At 44.7% G+C, this 14,400-nt stretch overlaps 1 protein-coding gene across 1 annotated transcript in view; it reads left to right on the forward strand.

Moving 5' to 3' along the window:
- The window catches only part of STARD9 (StAR related lipid transfer domain containing 9), a 1,457,104-nt gene that overhangs the window by 624,253 nt on the left and 818,451 nt on the right, over nucleotides 1-14,400 (forward strand). The window lies entirely within an intron of this gene.

Below are 14,400 nucleotides of genomic sequence, written 5' to 3' on the forward strand. Positions count from 1 at the left end.
GACTTCTTCAGAAGTAATTCATTGCAGAAAATGGGTACATACAAGCACAATGTCATGTGATCAAGACCTTAAATAGACGACAACACTAGGATCAGTGGAGTAATCAAATTTTAAAACAAAAAGTAACATTTTACGTTAAAATATCACCATTACATTAAATCATAATGATTTATGGTTTAAATCTTTTACTACCAACATTCTCATTTAATCCTGGCAGTGTGCTGACTGTCCTAAATTGGTTTTCTGAAGGGTAGATCATGTCTGCTGAACTTGGTCAACAACTTTGAGTCAGTCACCAGAGCTGTGGATGAAGGCAAGGTGGTTAATACAGCCTACCTTGATCTGGCCAAGACCTTTGATACCATTCCTCACTTAGAAATCATAGAAAAACTCCCTAAGCTAGGCATCAACCCCTATATCACTAGGTGGGTTGCAAACTGGCTCACAGATAGAACCCGCAGTTTGAAAGGAGCTGACTCCAAGTCAGACTATGACCAGTCACGAGTGGAGTCCCACAGGGATTGGTCCTGGCTCTTCTCCTGTTTGGTGTCTACTTCTCAGAAGTCCAGGCCAATATGAAGGGACTCTGACAAAGTTTGCAGACTATTGCAAGTTGGGAGCCATTATTAACTCCCCAAATGAAGCTGACATCCTACAGAAAGGCCTCACTGAGACCAGCAACTAGTGCCAGAACCATGGCCTTAAGCTCAATACCAAAAAATGTGTCATCATCCCCATTGGGAAAACCCAGTTCCCATGAACTACCACATCGATGGTTGTCCACTGAAAACAAAGTGTTATAAGAGATCTGGGAACACAGGTTGGCAGCAACCTCTCTTTTCACCACCACACTGCCACTGTGGTCAGAAAGTCCTTTTGAGTGGCACATCTCATTACTAAGGGTTTTACATCTAGGAAGAAAGAGGTCATTGTCATCTTTCTTCCCTTATTAGGCCAATCATTGAGTACAATGCCCCATTTGGCATATACCTCACTAGACACCTGTAACAACCGAAGTGGCCGCAAAAGTACCTCACAAAGAGGATCCTAGGCCTTAAACACTTGTCCTATATGTACAGGCTCAAAAATACTCCTATTCTCTGTCTCATATTGCCTATTTAGAGGCGATCTCTGCTTGACTTACAAAGTCATGTCTGACCCAGCTCTGTTAGAAATGTTACATCTAAAGAAATCCCAATCCCCTCTGCACCACACACTCCAGAGACCTCGACCTCATTACCACAATCAACAGAATGGGCTGGGGGGACAGATTCATAACCCAGAGACTGCCCATGCTATGGAATAGACTTCCCATACATGTCAAACAGAGCACCTCACTGGCCCTCTTCAAGAGAAATCTTGATGAGTGGATGGGAAATAGAAAATTCACCCCGGGGATCACTCCAGTGGCTCTACTTGACAGAGGCACTGGAAACTAAGGTCGGGTGGCACGATGCCAGGGTAATCCTATGGGCTAGGCTTGTAAAAGCCCCAGGGCCATTAGCCTAGTACACAGCTATAGACCTATTCTGATTCAAGAGTCTGTAACAAAGCTCCATAATCCCCACCCCTGTAACTGGCATTAATAGAATTCAGTATTAAAAAAAAAACTTCTTAAACGATTTGAATGTAGTACTGTGTTTATAAAGGGCATTGTTTTCATCTTTTGTTTTAATATAAATGTTCATAAATCCTTTTACTTAACTTTCTCATGGGGCCAGATTCAATAAAGCCTACATTAAGTATATACAAAATGTACATGATATGTATTCAGTAAAATTCTTGTCACATTTTTTGTGCTTTCTAGTCAGTCAGAAAGATTACACTAAGTGTACATGTAGTCTACACTTTGTGGTAACCTTTATGAATCCCTGTCAGTATTTAAAACTGCAAGAAGTATCAGTAGGAAAACTAGAATTAGGAGGAAGAATGTGTGCATTATTTCTGTGTTGTCTGTTCACTCAGAACAGTGTACACTTAGTGTAGGTTTTATTGAATCTGGCCCATTGTCTTAAAATCATAGATACTGCAACAAGCTGAACAGATACCCATGTATACAGCAAACAAATGCTTACAATTAAAATGGTGTTTAATTTCCAATGTTCTTTCTAACTTATCCAAGTAAATAAAAGAACTTTCATTAATAAATCTTTATACAGAAGAACCATATTTAAACATTCCTTTTGCGTTTGTGACTTGTACTTCATCTTTGCTTATCTCAAGTAGCAACTTAGATCTCTTCAGTTTAATAATGTAAGAGCTTTCGTTTAGATAAATTTCCAAACTTCTTCAGGCATCTTATTAAAAAATGCAAACAGTTTTTATACATTGCAATCAACTTATCAATGATCCAATTAATTAAACATTAAAGCTATAGACCATAAAAAATTGAAGTCGCTTTAAATTATATACTATAATCATAAATATTTACAACCATAAATATGCATGTAAATAAATATTTCATTGTTCTATAACATATTAAAATCCATATAAAAATTATTTATTTAAACTTTTGAACTATAAAGTCAAACACTTACTAAAAAAAACACTAAAAGACAGCAAATTCATAAGGCTCGTAAGCTTCACTTGCATAAATACATACCATTCACGTGTTTAGTGCTTTAAGTTTCAAGGTACACATAATAGAGGTGTACTCGTTGAGGCTTGGGAAAATATGTGCAAATGTCCGAATTTGCCACAAAAGTTAATTTTCCTCTAATTTTAACTCCCAAGGCCCCCCTCTTTTATTATATTGCTATTGATGTAAAATAGTAAAAAGGAACCTATGAGTAGGATGTTCTAACGTATGCCTAGCCAAGGCATTTATGGTGTTTCCTCTACTAATATGATAGACATGCTCGTAAATTCTTTGTCTCAATGTTCTCTCCGTTTTTCCTATATAAAAGGACTGGCACTGCTGACACAGTGCCACATAAACAATTCCCTTTGACTCACAGTTAAATTTCCTACTTATCCGATATTGTGTGTCTCTAATGTTGATTCTGTTGCCAATTTGTACATATTGGCATTGACTACATCGTCCACACTTAGACATGCCCCCATTTCTTACTACCGTGCTTTGCATCTCCAATAAGTTATTACGATTTTGTCCACGTCTGTATGTTATATGCAAGGATTTTTCAAGCTTTTTATTAATAAATGTATCTTCTGAGATCTAGGCCAGTTCTTCTGTAGTATGCCTGAGATCATTCTTGCATTAATGGAATATGTTGTTATAAACGTGGAACCCATGCTAGCTATTTTAGAATTTTCAGTGATGGTGTTATCAAGAATGTCCACTGATATGTTATACCCCTTTTTCAATCTCTCTCTCTCTCTCTCTTTTCGGCTTTTCTAGGGGGTTGCCACAGTGGAACTCCGGTCCGCTAATGATTGGCAGTCGATTTTTATGGTGCCAAGTTGCCAGCCCGACACCCAACCTTCAGTAAAGGCACGCCCATTCACGCATGTCTTTCGGAGGCCACTTGACCGCGGGAAGGACATGCATGGTGTCTAAACAAATACTTCCCTCCAAAAACAAATCATTGATGGTGCTATGTGTTTGCTTTTAGCTTTTGTTTGCTCTTAGCTTGACAGATAACAAATCTACAGATAACAAATGTATTTCATCAGGAGTCATATTAACGTGGACATATTAAGATTTGTTATCTGTAAAGCTACATAAAATCAGAGTTATGAAGCCCAATAAGGACGGATGCCTTATATTTATGCATGAAAGTGATTATATACAGAAAATGCTCAACATTTTGAATGGCGATTGTTATTGTTTAGCTAGCATTAATGAAGTCAATATTGCTTATAAGCAAATACATAGTACCATCCATGATTTGTTTTTGGAGGGAAGTATTTGTTTAGACACCATGCATTATTTGACAATGGGCACACCAAAAACCCCTTTTATATCTGGGTCCCCTAAGATTCATAAAAATGTATCTGACCCACCTTTTAGACCAATAGTAGATGGGAGGGGATCAATTACGTATGCTAGTGCCAAATATGTGGATCGCAAGCTTAAGCCAATTATTAAAAATGAAAAACAAATATGCCCAGATTCGTGGGGATTTTTGAATGGTATCAACACGTTGTATTTTAATGATAATTATAAATGTTAAGTTGTCAATCTCGCCTTCATTCTTGCTTGATGGGTTCGGAGCCGATCCCTCGGCTCCGACTCGGCACTTGCTAAGCTCGAGAGTCACTTTTACCAGCTCGAGGCAGCCCCATATCCCATGATGCAAGGCGGTAAGTACCCAGATCTCGTTTGCCGCTTCGCTTAGGAGGTCTTCTTTTTACCAGCTCCTGGTAAGTTGTTCACTTTTGTGATATTTAAGCCCCTTTTAGTCAAAAACCTTTTATTGATAGTTTTAAGTTTAATTTATACCTTTTCTGACAGAAATTCCCTGTCTCCTTTAATTTTTTGTTAGTCAATCTTTTCCCTATCCCATCCCCCCCCTGTTAGGGTGTGTGTGTTGGTTTATAGAATACCTTTTGGTATTTTATTTAACTTAATTTTGACTGGTGTGTGTGTGTGTGTTTTTCAGCACCATGTCAAAGGAGAGGGTCTCAGGTTTTAAGAAGTGTGACTCGTGCTGTCAGAAGATGTCTCTGACAGACGGTCACACTTCTTGCCTGTATTGTCTGGGCCCTCTTCACCTGCAGGACTCCTGTGCTATTTGTCACTCCTTCAGCCAGAGAGTCCTGCAGGAGAGACGGAATAAACTGATTCTTAGGGGCCTTCTTAAGCCGGAGGGCTCTCCGGCTAAGTCGGCTCCACCAAAATCAGTAAAATCTTCCAAGGCCCAGGCTTCTGTATCTAAGCCTGCGGCCTCGGCTCCGACTCGTACTGAGTCGAGATCGGCTCCGGCTGGAGCCGATTCTAGCTGACAAAGCCTTCGGCACCGATGGCTATCGGTGCCGAATCTGTATTGACCACCGATGTCGGCTCCGATCGGCTCCGACACCCATGTGGCACAGGCATCGGTGTCGGCTCCGATCGGCTCCGACACCGTTACTTTGGTGGCTGTATCGGCTCCGGCTGGAGCCGATACATCGAGGCTTCCTGTCGGCTCCGAGGTGGGCTCCGACAGGATCTATTGTATCGGTTTCGATGGCTCATTCCAGGAAGAGGTTGAGGTCTCCTTCCTTGGAGCCGATACTTTCGGCTCCGGCTTCACCTCTTCTATCGGAACGGAGCCATCGGAGCCGATCTTCAAGGTCATCCAGGTTGTCAGATCATGACCTAGAGAGAGTGGTCAGTAGATTACTCAAGTCACAGGTACTGGCCCAAATGTTACACAGTCTGTCTCAACAGACGACTGTTGGTCCACACCCCATTACAGTTCCTCCTTCAACTCTACCTCAGAGCTTGGAGTTGGAGTCTTCGGGAATGGTTACTGCTACGGCTGGAGGACGGATACCCCTTCTGTTCCTTCAGCCTCTACTCTTATCTCCTCTTCGAGACCTTCCTTAGAGGGATTCGTGGTCGGGCTTCCATGGTCTCCTCCGAGGGGTGAGTGGCATCGGACCCTTGTCCGAACCCGCTCTTCCCCTTGGAGCCTCGGCCTTGGTGAGCTCGGCTCCGACATCTGCCTCGGAGACTTCCCTTCGGTGGTCCCTGGGTTCCTAGCTCTTGGAGCGGGTTCTCTCGGACCTGCCTGGGAGGGGAGCATTCGAGGTGATGAAGAGTGTACTGGCCACTGGTATCAGTCAGCAGTCTGTTCCCGTAGCTCCTCCCTCTATAGTACCTGTTGACATCTCTGCCACTTCTCTTGCTACAGGACCCAGAGATCCTCCGCCTCAGGTTTCCCCATTGGGAATTTCCCCTCTTCCGAGGATTCTCCTGATGTTTCGGGGATCCTCCTAGGAAGAGGACTTGTAAGAGGAAGCATGTAGACTCCCGAGTCTGTCACTGGATACTGACTTTGATGAGTCAGAGGGATCCCTAGATCCCCTCTGAGGATGTCTCCTTCTCAGACATCCTAGAACTTCTGAAACAGAGGGAAACTGGCCCACCAACAATCCCTCTGAGGATGAGTCAGTATACCTAGAGGCGTTTGGATCTCGGCCCTCCACCTCCTGGGTATCTCCGCCTTTCGACCCCCTTATGCAGGTGATTGCACGAAGGCGTGGGCAGCTCCTGACTCTGTAGAGCCAGTCCCTAGGAGGCCTTCAAAATTTATCACTGCCCCGAGCGACAAACAATTCCTTACTAAAGGTGTCCCCGCTGATGCCATGGTGGTGGCTGCGGCCACCAAAAAGGAACTTGCAGATCCTTCCGTGCCCGTCCATCCTCCTAATAAGGACTCTAGGACCATGGATAGGTACGGTAAGCGGATGTTTTCCTCAGCGACCTTTGCTATGCGTTCACTGAATTACCTATGTCACTTCACCAGACTCCAAAGGGATATCCTGAAGGAGCTGGGAGAAGTAGTTCAGGATCCTACAGCTGCAGGGGCTCAAGAAAAAATTGCTTCTCAGCTAGGAACCCTCAATTCCATTGCGAACTCCTCCATGCGGCTAATATCTTATGCTGCGGATGGAGCGAGTAGAGCCGCAGGCACAGGTGTGGCTCTTAGACGCCAAGCCTGGATGCGGCTATGTGATTTTGCGGATCCCTTTAAGGCGTCCTTCACAAATTCTCCCTTTGATGGGTCAGCTTTGTTTGGCCCTCAGGTGAAGGAAACCTTGACCAGGTGCGAGCAGGACGGCAAGACTCTTTCTGCTGTTGGAGTCCGTGTTGCACCCCTTCTAGGCCTTAGCCCAAAGGACAGAAGGGTGGGAAGATGTGGTTCCGTAAATCCCAAGGAGTCACGCCGGATTCACGTGGTCAGTTTACCCCTAGAGGCAGAGGGGTAACAATAACAGACGCTCTAGAGGCAGAGGGGGTCCAAGAACCAGGGAAACAGGGAGCCTCTCTCTGACAAGCCCTTTCAGCATCCCTGAGGTGTTGCCCGGCTGTCCCTCCTTGGAGGCAGTCGGGAAGATTATCACTGTACCCAGAAGCCTGGCATTCCCTCACTCAAGACAGATGGGTACAGTCGATCATATCCAAGGGTTACATAATTCCTTTCGAGGAAAGTCCTTTCCCTCAAATTCCCTTCCAGATGTACCACCCGGTCTAAGGGACATTGCAGAGTTAGAAATCGCAAAACTACTGCAAAAAGAGCCATTCAGCCAGTTACAATAGACCATTCAGAGCCGGAATCTACTCAAGGTTCTTTTGGTCCCCAAAAGACGGGAGACTGGAGACCAATATTGGATCTCAGCAGACTCAACAAGTCTGTCAGGAAGACAAGATTCGAATGGTCACTCTTCAGTCAATTCTGCCCTTCTTACAGAAGGACAACTGGATGTGCTCAATAGATCTTCAGGATGCGTACTATCACATCAAAATTCACAGACGCTCCAGGAGATTTCTCCGCTTTCGGCTGGGGTCCAGTCATTTCCAGTTCAGAGCCCTGCCCTTTGGTCTCACTACAGCCCCCAGAGTGTTCACCAAATGCATGGCAGTGGTCACGGCTCACCTGAGACGTCAAGGATTCCAGGTGTTTCCGTATCTCGACGACTGGCTCCTGTCAGCCACCACCAGGCATCAGCTTATACAAGCCAGGGATTACACAATAGACCTTTCTTCTCATTTGAGCATCTCAATCAACTTCGAAAAGTCATCCTTATCGCCCTGCCAGTCTATTACCTTCATAGGCAAACTTAAACACTGTTCGATGTCAGCTACCCTTACAGAACAAAGAGTTTCAGACATTCAGACTCATGTCAGGATCATTCTGGCCAGCAAGAAAATACAGGCCAGAATGGTTCTAAAGGTATTAGGTCTCATGGCTGCGGCCATTACTCTTCCCCTGGCTCAATTCTACATGCGCCTTCTTCAGTGGATGCTGTTCACACAGTGGTCATACCAGCAACTTCCAATGCGTCACCAGATTCTGGTGACACAGACATGCAAAGAGCATCTTGCTTGGTGGATCACATCGTCTCAGGTTCACCAAGGCAGATGCTTTGTACCCTCCGTCCCGATAGCCACTGTCACCACGGATGCCTCCCTGATCGGGTGGGGGCCATTATCAGGGCAGGATGGTTCATGGGACGTGGCAACCGTTCGAGTACCATCTGCACATAAATGTCCTGGAGATGAGAGCAGTGCTTTTAACGTTGCAAGCCCTCAACGACTTTCTTCCCGTAGGGACAATTGCAGTCCACACAGACAACATGTCTGTAGTTTGGTATATCAACAAACAGGGCGGAACCAAGTCCTACCCCTTGTGTCGAGAAGCTCAGACTTTGGCAATGGGCGATCTCCTCTCATCGGTTTCTGGTAGCAACGCATATCCCTGGGAAAACCAACATTATAGCGGACAGATTGAGCAGAGCTATCCTCATGCCTCACGAGTGGTCTCTCAAGCAATCTATAGCGGAGGAGATTTTTCTGGAATGGGGGCGTCCATGTTGCGGTCTTTTGCTACTCCCCAAAACAGCAAATGTCCAGACTTCTTCAGCCTCTTCCCTCTATCAGGCCATCCCCAGAGACGCTCTGACCCAGGATTGGCCCCAGGGACTTCTTTATGCCTTCCTCCATTTCCTCTGATCCCTCAGGTGATCCAGAAAGCTACCGCTTTGAGAGCCAAATTGATTCTCATTGCCCCTTACTGGCCTCGACAAGTTTGGTTCCCGTTCCTCCATCATCACCTTTTGGTGCAGCCGTGGCATCTGGACCCAGTGCCAGATCTACTGATTCACCAATCCGGTCAGCTGCACCGGTCAATCCCTTCTCTCAACCTCACAGCATGGTTGCTCCACTTCCTTCCTTAGCCAGGCTTCCTTTGATCTCTAACCCAGTTAGAGACACCATAGTAGCTTCACTAAAATCCTCTACCAGGAGGATTTACACAAGCAAATGGAAGCGTTTCTCTTATTGGGCTAAGGCCCAAAATATTGATCCTTTTACTGCCCCTGTTCAGGCAGTTCTGGACTTCTTAGCAGAGATTTTTCATGCAGGCTCATCTTCTTCCACAGTCAGGGTTCAATTGGCTGCTATTTCCAATTTTCATGTCGGGATAGCAGATCATAATATTATGTCCCATAGGCTCTGCAGGGCCTTCTTGAAAGGAATTTTCCTACTAAAACCTCCAATCAGGAATCCTCCTCCTCAGTGGGATCTAAATTTAGTGCTGACATCCTTGATTCTTCCCCCCTTCGAGCCAGCTGTTTCTTGTTCCCTGAAATATCTTTCTTGGAAAACGTTATTTCTAGTGGCTATTACATCTGCCAGGAGGGTGTCTGAACTTCATGCTCTTTCGGTTCGACCCCCCTATTTGGTTTTTCACAAAGACAGAGTATCTTTGAGAACTAACCCAACCTTTTTACCTAAGGTCGCTTCAAAGAACAATTTGAATCAATCCATTGATCTCCCGGTATTTTCCCTAACTATTCAGACAGAGCTGAACAAAAGCTACATTATCTTGATGTCCATCGTCAACTTAGATATTATTTGGACAGAACAAAAAAATTTAGAAAATCTGATCAACTTTTGTTTCCTATGCGGATAATAAAAAAGGCCTTCCTGTTTCTAAAGTGACTTTGTCCAGATGGCTTTCTTCGGTCATCACTGAAATTTATACGCTCAGGGGAAAACAGCTGTGCTCAAAACCTAAAGCACATTCAACTAGGAGTTTAGCTACTTCTACAGCTTTTCAAGCTAGACTTCCTTTGGACACTATTTGTGCAGCGCCACTTGGGCTACTCCTCACACTTTTGTTTCCCATTACAAATTGGACTTGGCCTCCAGGGACAGAGCCAGTTTTGGCTCTACAGTCCTCAAGAGTTTGTTCCATTGAGCCACCCAGGATAGAGGTGCTAGGGACGGTCCCATCAAGCAAGAATGAAGGCGAGATTGACAACTTAACATTAAGAAGTTATGTACCTACCATAACGTTCCATGTTAGTTGTCTTCTCTCCTTCTTTCTGACCGTCCCTGCTTCCCCCTGGCCTGGACAGACCTTGTATAAGAAACTATTGTGCTAAAGACCATTCAGACCTGGTCCTTTTTCCATCTGTAAGTTTCTTCTTCCTTTGGGAAGTATTTTTTGCTTGGTGTTATTGCCCTTTGTCAACAAACGAGATCTGGGTACTTACCGCCTTGCATCATGGGATCGCCTTGCATCATGGGATATGGGGCTGCCTCAAGCTGGTAAAAGTGACTCTCGAGCTTAGCAAGTGCCGAGTCGGAGCCGAGGGATCGGCTCCGAACCCATCAAGCAAGAAAGAAGGCGAGAGAAGACAACTAACATGGAACGTTATGGTAGGTACATAACTTCTTATTTTCTAACAGTGGACATAAAAGATTTGTACATCGTGATCCCACAGGACCTGGGGTTAGAGTGGGTTAGAGCTTTTAAAACTGCAAAAGGTGTACAGAACAATGAAGTATATGTTTTGGAAACATTATTGGAGTTACTGCTTGCCAACAATTTTATGCTGTTTAATGGTCAAATGTATAAACAAATATCAGGTGTTGCTATGGGCGCACCATGTGGTGGCAGCTTTGCTAATTGCATTTTAGCATATTGAGAACATGGATTTCTTTTTAAAAATCAACTCTTCCAAGATCATACAGCCTGGTATACAAGATACCAGGACAATATGTTTTTTATTTGGAGAGGAGATGTTGCTTCCATCCCTCCTTTTATTGAAGAGATTAAAAAACAAATTTTTTAGACTTAACCTTCCAGTTTGAAACTGAATTTATCAATTTTCTGGATGTTTTAATATCTAAAGATAGGAATAATAATAGATATAACCGACTTATTCAAACACATTTTTGCATTTCTTGAGCAGCCATCCTTTTTGTCAGAAGAAAGCAGTGATAAAAGGGCAGTTGGTAAGGGCTGCTAGGATGGTTTCTTTAGAAGATGACTTTCATGCAGAATGCAGCTTGCTTAAAGGTATGATCTGAAGTAGGATATTCATTTGTCTGCAACCTGTGGGTTATGGATCCGATATCGGATCCGAACCGGCATGGTTTTCCAGCTATGGATCCAAGCTCTCAGCTCCTCCCCTCACCCATAATGCCCTGCTCTACCCTCATGACCTCAGATCTTGTTTGCCGCGCTGGTAACTGGATGTGGATACATAGCTCTCAGCTAAGTGGACTATTTTCTTGTTTAAAACAGAGAATTTTTGTTTCTTTAACTAAATTTGTGTGAAAGTAGTAGGTTTCCGTTAATATAGACTGTTTTAAGTTTATTTTAAGTTACAGTAATAATTTTATTCCCTCCCTGCCAGCGTGAGTGTGTGTGTAGGCCTGTGTGCTTTTTTTGTTGTTTAAGTTACTTTTCTGTAACTTTAGGTTTTATAGATTATGGCTGAACAGCCTAAGTCTATATTTTCAAAATGCTCGAGTGTGGCCATAAGCTCTCACCGGCTGATGGCCACACTCGTGTGTTAGTGTCTTGGGGTTGAACACCTCACATCTGGTTGTTCCATTTGTGCAGGGTTCAACCCCAGGGCACTGAGGAGCGGAGGTCCAAGCTGGTCTTGGCGGGTCTTTTACCCCGGACTCGGCTCCGGCCTCCGCTCCTTCGGGACTCCTGCGGCTGCAGTTGTTCCCCTGTGGCACCCCTCCTGCTCCTGGGACTCAAACTCCCGCTTCTGGAGAGGAGGGATGCAGCTAAAGGACGGAGGGAGAAGCACCACAAGCGGCGGCCGAGACCTCTGTTTCGGCCCGCCAGCCAAGCTGGCTTCTCCCCGGCTCCGTCGGTTCGGTCTCCTCCTTTCGCCCGTCCCCTGTGTGCTTCTCACCGGTCCTGAGGAGGAGGAGACCGAGGATGGTTCATGGGCGTGGCAACCGCTCGAGTACCATCTGCACATAAATGTCCTGGAGATGAGAGCAGTGCTTTTAACGCTGCAAGCCCTCAACGACTTTCTTCCCGTAGGGACAATTGCAGTCCACCCAGACAACATGTCTGTAGTTTGGTATATCAACAAACAGGGCGGAACCAAGTCCTACCCTTGTGTCGAGAAGCCAGACTTTGGCAATGGGCGATCTCCTCTCATCGGTTTCTGGTAGCAACGCATATCCCTGGGAAAACCAACATTATAGCGGACAGATTGAGCAGAGCTATCCTCATGCCTCACGAGTGGTCTCTCAAGCAATCTATAGCGGAACAGATTTTTCTGGAATGGGGTCGCCCATGTTGCGATCTTTTGCTACTCCCCAAAACAGCAAATGTCCAGACTTCTTCAGCCTCTTCCTCTATCAGGCCATCCCCAGAGACGCTCTGACCCAGGATTGGCCCCAGGGACTTCTTTATGCCTTCCTCCATTTCCTCTGATCCCTCAGGTGATCCAGAAAGCTACCGCTTTGAGAGCCAAATTGATTCTCATTGCCCCTTACTGGCCTCGACAAGTTTGGTTCCGTTCCTCCATCATCACCTTTTGGTGCAGCCGTGGCATCTGGACCCAGTGCCAGATCTACTGATTCACCAATCCGGTCAGCTGCACCGGTCAATCCCTTCTCTCAACCTCACAGCATGGTTGCTCCACTTCCTTCCTTAGCCAGGCTTCCTTTGATCTCTAACCCAGTTAGAGACACCATAGTAGCTTCACTAAAATCCTCTACCAGGAGGATTTACACAAGCAAATGGAAACGTTTCTCTTATTGGGCTAAGGCCCAAAATATTGATCCTTTACTGCCCCTGTTCAGGCAGTTCTGGACTTCTTAGCAGAGATTTTTCATGCAGGCTCATCTTCTTCCACAGTCAGGGTTCAATTGGCTGCTATTTCCAATTTTCATGTCGGGATAGCAGATCATAATATTATGTCCCATAGGCTCTGCAGGGCCTTCTTGAAAGGAATTTTCCTACTAAAACCTCCAATCAGGAATCCTCCTCCTCAGTGGGATCTAAATTTAGTGCTGACATCCTTGATTCTTCCCCTTCGAGCCAGCTGTTTCTTGTTCCCTGAAATATCTTTCTTGGAAAACGTTATTTCTAGTGGCTATTACATCTGCCAGGAGGGTGTCTGAACTTCATGCTCTTCGGTTCGACCCTATTTGGTTTTTCACAAAGACAGAGTATCTTTGAGAACTAACCCAACCTTTTTACCTAAGGTCGCTTCAAAGAACAATTTGAATCAATCCATTGATCTCCGGTATTTTTCCTAACTATTCAGACAGAGCTGAACAAAAGCTACATTATCTTGATGTCCATCGTCAACTTAGATATTATTTGGACAGAACAAAAAATTTAGAAAATCTGATCAACTTTTTGTTTCCTATGCGGATAATAAAAAGGCCTTCCTGTTTCTAAAGTGACTTTGTCCAGATGGCTTTCTTCGGTCATCACTGAAATTTATACTCAGGGGAAAACAGCTGTGCTCAAAACCTAAAGCACATTCAACTAGGAGTTTAGCTACTTCTACAGCTTTTCAAGCTAGACTTCCTTTGGACACTATTTGTGCAGCGCCACTTGGGCTACTCCTCACACTTTTGTTTCCCATTACAAATTGGACTTGGCCTCCAGGGACAGAGCCAGTTTTGGCTCTACAGTCCTCAAGAGTTTGTTCCATTGAGCCACCCAGGATAGAGGTGCTAGGGACGCGGTCCCATCAAGCAAGAATGAAGGCGAGATTGACAACTTAACATTAAGAAGTTATGTACCTACCATATCGTTCCATGTTAGTTGTCTTCTCTCGCCTTCTTTCTTGCGACCCTCCCTCCTTCCCCCTGGCCTGGACAGACCTTGTATAAGAAACTATTGTGCTAAAGACCATTCAGACCTGGTCCTTTTTCCATCTGTAAGTTTCTTCTTCCTTTGGGAAGTATTTTTTGCTTGGTGTTATTGCCCTTTGTCAACAAACGAGATCTGGGTACTTACCGCCTTGCATCATGGGATATGGGGCTGCCTCAAGCTGGTAAAAGTGACTCTCGAGCTTAGCAAGTGCCGAGTCGGAGCCGAGGGATCGGCTCCGAACCCATCAAGCAAGAAAGAAGGCGAGAGAAGACAACTAACATGGAACGTTATGGTAGGTACATAACTTCTTATTTTCTAACAGTGGACATAAAAGATTTGTACATCGTGATCCCACAGGACCTGGGGTTAGAGTGGGTTAGAGCTTTTAAAACTGCAAAAGGTGTACAGAACAATGAAGTATATGTTTTGGAAACATTATTGGAGTTACTGCTTGCCAACAATTTTATGCTGTTTAATGGTCAAATGTATAAACAAATATCAGGTGTTGCTATGGGCGCACCATGTGGTGGCAGCTTTGCTAATTGCATTTTAGCATATTGAGAACATGGATTTCTTTTTAAAAATCAACTCTTCCAAGATCATACAGCCTGGTATACAAGATACCAGGACAATATGT

Source organism: Protopterus annectens, chromosome 6.part0 (assembly GCF_019279795.1).
Source record: "Protopterus annectens isolate FY-2018-M chromosome 6.part0, PAN1.0, whole genome shotgun sequence".
In the NCBI taxonomy this organism is placed as follows: domain Eukaryota; kingdom Metazoa; phylum Chordata; order Ceratodontiformes; family Protopteridae; genus Protopterus; species Protopterus annectens.